This window comes from Pelecanus crispus, chromosome 2 (genome assembly GCF_030463565.1).
Source record: "Pelecanus crispus isolate bPelCri1 chromosome 2, bPelCri1.pri, whole genome shotgun sequence".
In the NCBI taxonomy this organism is placed as follows: Eukaryota; Metazoa; Chordata; class Aves; order Pelecaniformes; family Pelecanidae; genus Pelecanus; species Pelecanus crispus.
In genome coordinates, this window is record NC_134644.1 from 175,164,527 (window position 1) to 175,172,349 (window position 7,823).

The following is a 7,823-nucleotide window of genomic DNA, read 5'->3' on the forward strand; positions in this document are numbered from 1 at the left end:
GCGTGGGGGCTGTCCGTGTACCCCCCCATCCTGGGGCAGGTGATGCTGCACGCGGCTGTGGAGCCCCCGCTGCCCAACACACCCACCCAGCCGGCCGCCGGGGAGGTGGGTGACGCCGGGTGCCCCCCCACACGCCCGCTGGAGGGGAGGAGGGTGCTGTGCAGCCCAGCCCAATCCCTATCCCATCCCCATCCCATCCTCATCCCAAACCCATCCCATTTCCATCCCATCCCTATCCCATCCCTGTATCCATCCCCATCCAATCCTCATCCCAAACCCATCCCATCCCATCCCAATTCCATCCTGTCCCTATCATCATCCCAAACCCATCCCATCTCCATCCCATCCTCATCCTGTATCCATTTCAATCCTGTCCCCATCCCATCCCATCCCCATCCCATCCAATCCCATCCCATCCCATCCTCATGCCAAACCCATCCCATCCAATCCCCATTCCCCTTACATCCCATCCCATCCCATCCAATCCCCATCCTCATCTCAAACCCATCCCATCCCTGTATCTGTCCCCATCCTCATCCCATCCTCATCCTATCCTCATCCCAAACCCATCCCATCCCATCTCCATCCCCATCCCATCCAATCCCATCCCATCCTCATGCCAAACCCATCCCATCCAATCCCTATTCCCATCACATCCCATCCCCATCCTCATCGCAAACCCATCCCATCCCTGTATCTGTCCCCATCCTCATCCCATCCTCATCCCAAACCCATCCCATCCCCATCCCATCCCTGTATCTGTCCCCATCCTCATCCCAAACCCACCCCATCCTCATCCCAAACCCACCCCATCCTCATCCCAAACCCATCCCATCTCCATCCCCATCTCATCCCCTCCTGATTCCATCCCCATTCCCATATCCATCCCCATCCCATCCCCATCCCAATGCCATCCCCAATCCCCACCCCACCCCACCCACCCGCTCTGGCTCACCTGCTCCGGCCGGCCCTGTGCCGGGTCCTGGCCCACAAGGCCCGGCTGGCGCAGGAGGTGCTGGGCCCGGGCCCCCGGAATCCGCTGCCGGCCCCGGCACAGCGGCGCCCGTGCCTTCCCCCCGCATCCCGCTCCCACCCCGCACCCTGCGCCAGGCCCGGGTGAGCGCCCGTGGCACCGCACCGGGGACCCCGGGGGTGCGGGGTGGCGGGGAGTGGGGCGTGCGGGGGACAGGGGTCACCCCAGGGAGGTGGGGACACCATGGGGGTACGGGGCGTCATGGGGACAGGGGTATCCTGGGGACATCGGGCACCCTGGGAGTCCAGGGTGTCTTGGGGACATTGGGTATCCCGGGGACATCGGGCACCATGGGAGTCCAGGGCGTCTTGGGGACATTGGGTATCCCGGGGACATCGGGCACCATGGGAGTCCAGGGCGTCTTGGGGACATTGGGTATCTTGGGGACATCGGGCACCATGGGAGTCCAGGGCGTCTTGGGGACATTGGGTATCTTGGGGACATCGGGCACCCTGGGAGTCCAGGGCGTCTTGGGGACATTGGGTATCCTGGGGACATCGGGCACCCTGGGAGTCCAGGGCATCTTGGGGACATTGGGTATCCTGGGGACATCGGGCACCATGGGAGTCCAGGGCGTCTTGGGGACATTGGGTATCCTGGGGACATTGGGTATCCTGGGGTCATCGGGCACCATGGGAGTCCAGGGTGTCTTGGGGACATTGGGTATCTTGGGGACATCGGGCACCCTGGGAGTCCAGGGTGTCTTGGGGACATTGGGTATCTTGGGGACATGGGACATCCTGGGGAGTCCAGGGCATCTTGGGGACATTGGGTATCCTGGGGACATCGGCACCATGGGAGTCCAGGGTGTCTTGGGGACATTGGGTTATCCTGGGGACATGGGACATCCTGGGAGTCCAGGGCATCTTGGGGACATTGGGTATCCTGGGGACATCGGGCACCATGGGAGTCCAGGGTGTCTTGGGGACATTGGGTATCCCGGGGGACATCGGGGCACCCTGGGAGTCCAGGGCATCTTGGGGACATTGGGTTATCCTGGGGACATCGGGCACCATGGGAGTCCAGGGCATCTTGGGGACATTGGGTATCCTGGGGACATCGGGCACCATGGGAGTCCAGGGCATCTTGGGGACATTGGGTATCCTGGGGACATGGGACACCCTGGGAGTCCAGGGCGTCTTGGGGACATTGGGTATCCTGGGGACATGGGACACCCTGGGAGTCCAGGGCGTCTTGGGGACATTGGGTATCCTGGGGACATTGGGTATCCTGGGGTCATCGGGCACCCTGGGAGTCCAGGGTGTCTTGGGGACATTGGGTATCTTGGGGGACATCGGGCACCCTGGGAGTCCAGGGTGTCCTTGGGGACATGGGACATCCTGGGGACATGGGAGATCCTGGGAGTCCAGGGCATCTTGGGGACATTGGGTATCCTGGGGACATGGGACACCCTGGGAGTCCAGGGCGTCTTGGGGACATTGGGTATCCTGGGGACATTGGGTATCCTGGGGACATCGGGCACCCTGGGAGTCCAGGGCATCTTGGGGACATTGGGTATCCTGGGGACATTGGGTATCCTGGGGACATCGGGCACCATGGGAGTCCAGGGCATCTTGGGGACATTGGGTATCCTGGGGACATCGGGCACCATGGGAGTCCAGGGCATCTTGGGGACATTGGGTATCCTGGGGACATCGGGCACCATGGGAGTCCAGGGCATCTTGGGGACATTGGGTATCTTGGGGACATGGGACATCCTGGGAGTCCAGGGCATCTTGGGGACATGGGACATCCTGGGGACATGGGACACCCCTGGGAGTCCAGGGCGTCTTGGGGACATTGGGTATCCCGGGGACATCGGGCACCATGGGAGTCCAGGGCGTCTTGGGGACATTGGGTATCTTGGGGACATCGGGCACCATGGGAGTCCAGGGCGTCTTGGGGACATTGGGTATCTTGGGGACATCGGGCACCCTGGGAGTCCAGGGCGTCTTGGGGACATTGGGTATCCTGGGGACATCGGGCACCCTGGGAGTCCAGGGCATCTTGGGGACATTGGGTATCCTGGGGGACATCGGGCACCATGGGAGTCCAGGGCGTCTTGGGGACATTGGGTATCCTGGGGACATTGGGTATCCTGGGGTCATCGGGCACCATGGGAGTCCAGGGTGTCTTGGGGACATTGGGTATCTTGGGGACATCGGGCACCCTGGGAGTCCAGGGTGTCTTGGGACATTGGGTATCTTGGGGACATGGGACATCCTGGGAGTCCAGGGCATCTTGGGGACATTGGGTATCCTGGGGACATCGGGCACCATGGGAGTCCAGGGTGTCTTGGGGACATTGGGGTATCCTGGGGACATGGGACATCCTGGGAGTCCAGGGCATCTTGGGGACATTGGGTATCCTGGGGACATCGGGCACCATGGGAGTCCAGGGCATCTTGGGGACATTGGGTATCCTGGGGACATCGGGCACCATGGGAGTCCAGGGTGTCTTGGGGACATTGGGTATCCCGGGGACATCGGGCACCCTGGGAGTCCAGGGCATCTTGGGGACATTGGGTATCCTGGGGACATCGGGCACCATGGGAGTCCAGGGCATCTTGGGGACATTGGGTATCCTGGGGACATCGGGCACCATGGAGTCCAGGGCATCTTGGGGACATTGGGTATCCTGGGGACATGGGACACCCTGGGAGTCCAGGGCGTCTTGGGGACATTGGGTATCCTGGGGACATGGGACACCCTGGGAGTCCAGGGCGTCTTGGGGACATTGGGTATCCTGGGGACATTGGGTATCCTGGGGTCATCGGGCACCCTGGGAGTCCAGGGTGTCTTGGGGACATTGGGTATCTTGGGGACATCGGGCACCCTGGGAGTCCAGGGTGTCTTGGGGACATGGGACATCCTGGGGACATGGAGATCCTGGGAGTCCAGGGCATCTTGGGGACATTGGGTATCCTGGGGGACATGGGACACCCTGGGAGTCCAGGGCGTCTTGGGGACATTGGGTATCCTGGGGACATTGGGTATCCTGGGGACATCGGGCACCCTGGGAGTCCAGGGCATCTTGGGGACATTGGGTATCCTGGGGACATTGGGTATCCTGGGGACATCGGGCACCATGGGAGTCCAGGGCATCTTGGGGACATTGGGTATCCTGGGGACATCGGGCACCATGGGAGTCCAGGGCATCTTGGGGACATTGGGTATCCTGGGGACATCGGGCACCATGGGAGTCCAGGGCATCTTGGGGACATTGGGTATCTTGGGGACATGGGACATCCTGGGAGTCCAGGGCATCTTGGGGACATGGGACATCCTGGGGACATGGGGACACCCTGGGAGTCCAGGGCGTCTTGGGGACATTGGGTATCCTGGGGACATCGGGGCACCATGGGAGTCCAGGGCGTCTTGGGGACATTGGGTATCCTGGGGACATCGGGCACCATGGGAGTCCAGGGCATCTTGGGGACATTGGGTATCTTGGGGACATCAGGCACCCTGGGAGTCCAGGGTGTCTTGGGGACATTGGGTATCCTGGGGACATTGGGTATCCTGGGGACATCGGGCACCCTGGGAGTCCAGGGCGTCTTGGGGACATTGGGTATCCTGGGGACATCGGGCACCATGGGAGTCCAGGGCATCTTGGGGACATTGGGTATCCTGGGGACATCGGGCACCATGGGAGTCCAGGGCATCTTGGGGACATTGGGTATCCTGGGGACATGGGACACCCTGGGAGTCCAGGGCGTCTTGGGGACATTGGGTATCCTGGGGACATTGGGTATCCTGGGGACATCGGGCACCATGGGAGTCCAGGGCATCTTGGGGACATTGGGTATCCTGGGGACATGGGAGATCCTGGGGACAGGATCCATCCTCAGGGTGTGGGACACTGGGAGTGTGGAGAACCCTGTGGTGTGGGGCGTCCTGGGGACATGGGACACGGTGGGAGATGGGACATGGGACACCATGGGGACATGGGACACCATGGGACACCATGGGAGATGGGACACTGTGGGGACACCATGGGACATGGGAGATGGGACACCATGGGAATATGGGACACCATGGGACATGGGATATGGGACACCGTGGGAGATGGGACACCATGGGGACATGGGACACCATGGGAGATGGGAGACCATGGGAGATGGGACACCATGGGGACATGGGACACCATGGGAGATGGGAGACCATGGGAGATGGGACACCATGGGAATATGGGACACCGTGGGAGATGGGACACCATGGGACACCGTGGGAGATGGGACACCATGGGACACCATGGGGACATGGGACACCATGGGAGATGGGAGACCATGGGAGATGGGACACCACGGGGGCATGGGACACCATGGGACACCATGGGAGATGGGAGATGGGACACCATGGGGACATGGGACACCGTAGGAGATGGGACACCATGGGAGATGGGACATCCTGGGGACAAGGGACACCCCGGGGACAGTGTCCCCCCGGGCGCAGGGTGACCGTCCCCACCCCTTCTCCTCCAGGCGCTGGGCCTGGAGCCCGATGTCTTCTTCTGCCAGAAGCTTCTGGAGGCCACGGGGGATCGTGCTGGCCCCTGGGAGCGAGGTCGGGCAGCCGGAGGGGCACCCACCACGTGGGGTACCCAGGTGGGGGGGGGGGGGGGGGGGGGACAGGGGCGGGTGATGGGTGGGGGAGGGGTGCTTGGGGTTGATGATTTGGGGCTGGGGGTGGGGGGCAACAGCGGGGGCTCACGGAGTGGTGGGGGAGGGGGGTTGGGCAGTTGGGGTGATGGGAGATGGTGGGGGGGTGGGGGTGGAGGGCTGGGTGGGGCTGGGGTTGGGTGTTGGGGGCTGAGGTTTGGGTTGGGCGTTGGCTGTTGGGGGCTGGGTGGGGTTGGGACGTTGGGGGTTGGGTGTTGGGGGCTGAAGTTTGGGTTGGGTGTTGGGGGACCAGGGTTTTGGTTTGGGTGTTGGGGTCTGTTTGGGTTGGGTGTTGGGGTTGGGGCATTTGGGTTGGGTGTTGGGGACCACGTTTTGGTTTGGGTGTTGGGGTTTGGAGGTGGGTGTTGGGGTTGGGTCAAGGGGGCTGGGATTGGGTGTTGGGGGCTGAGGTTTGGTTGGGTGTTGGGGGCTGGTTGGGTGTTGGGTTTGGGTTGGGTGTTGGGGTTTAGAGTTGGGTTGTTGGGGTTGGGGGCGATGGGGTTGGGTGTTGGGGGACTGGGGTTTGCTTGGCTGTTGGGGTTCGGTGTTGGGGGGGGGTGCTGAGGTTTGGGTTGGGTGTTGGGGTTTGGAGTTGGGTGTTGGGGGCTGGTTGGGGCTGGGAGGTCGGGTTGGGTGCTGGGGGACCGGGGTTTGGTTTGGGTGTTGGGGGCTGAGGTTTGGGTTGAGTGTTGGGGCTGGGTGTTGGGAGACTGGGGTTTGGTTTGGGTGTTGGGGTTTGGAGTTGGGGTCTGGCTGGGATTGAGTGTTGGGGGTCCGGGGTTTGGTTTGGTTGTTGAGGTTTGGAGTTGGGTGTTGGGGTCGGGACTTTGGGGTTCAGGGTTGGGTTTTGGGGGCTGGTTGGGGCTGGGGGGTCAGGACCAGGTGTTGGAGCTGGGAGGTTGGCACTGGGTTGGGTGTTGGAGGCTGGTCAGGGGGGTTGGGGTTGGGTTTGGGTGTTGGTGGACCGGGGTTTGGGGGGGGGGGGGGGGGGGGCGCTGAGATTTGGTTTGGGTGTTGCGGTTGGGTGCGGGGGGCTGGTTGGGGTTGGGTTTGGGTGTTGGGGGCTGAGGTTTGGTTTCAGTGTTGGGGTTGGGGGCTGGTTGGGGTTGGGGGACCGCCATTTGGTTTAGGTGTTGGGGTTTGGAGTTGGTGGTTGGGGTTGGGACATTGCAGTTGGGTGTTGGGGGACCAGGGTTTGGTTTGGGTGTTAGGGGGGAGGGGGGGCGGGCTGAGGTTTGGGTTGGGTGTTGGGGGCTGAGGTTTGGGTGTTGGGGGCTGAGATTTGGGTTGGGTGTTGGGGGTCAGGATGTTGGGGTTGGGTGTTGGGGTCAGGATGTTGGGGTTGGGTGCTGGGGGCTGAGGTTTGGGTGTTGGGGGCTGAGATTTGGGTTGGGTGTTAGGGGCTGGTTGGGGGACCGGGGTTTGGTTTAGGTGTTGGGGTCAGGTGGGTCAGGTGCTGGGGGCTGAGGTTTGGGTGTTGGGGGCTGAGATTTGGGTTGGGTGTTGGGGGTCAGGATGTTGGGGTTGGGTGTTGGGGTCAGGATGTTGGGGTTGGGTGCTGGAGGCTGAGGTTTGGGTTGGGTGTTGGGGGCTGAGGTTTGAGTTGGGTGTTGGGGTTGGGTGTTGGGGACCGGGCGGGGCGGGGAGGCCGGGTTGGGTGCTGGGTGCCGGTGGCAGCAGAATTTGGGGGTCGGGGCTGGCTGGGACGGGGTGGGGGGGGGCAAGGCCGGGTTATGGGGTCACCGCTGAGGCTGGACCACAGGTGGCAGCTTGGGGTGCGGGCGCCGGTCGGGCGCCGCGGGATTTGGTACCAGGACGCTGTTGCGTGGCGGGGGGCGGGGGGCGGGAAGCAACACGGCTGGGTCATTGGGTGCAGAAGCACCCACGTCCCCACCGCGTGTGTCCCCCCCACCCCACCCAGGGTGTCGCTGCTGCCGCCGGCCGAGACGCTGGCGCGGGTGCTGCTCGCCCTCCCCCGCTTCCACGCCGCCTTCCTGCGTGACTTCTCCTAACATGGGGGTCACCCCGGCCCCATATGTGTCCCCCCTCAACCCCATTAAAGCCCTTCACAGCACCCACTTGCCCCCCAACAACCCCACGGGGCCCATGAGCGTTGGGGGGGGGGGGTCT

General features: G+C 63.1%; 1 pseudogene; it reads left to right on the plus strand.

The window, feature by feature from the left end:
* Window positions 1-7,803, plus strand: part of LOC142592900 (alanine aminotransferase 1-like) — an 11,341-nt pseudogene extending 3,538 nt beyond the window's left edge.
* The last annotated feature ends 20 nt before the right edge of the window (window positions 7,804-7,823 follow it).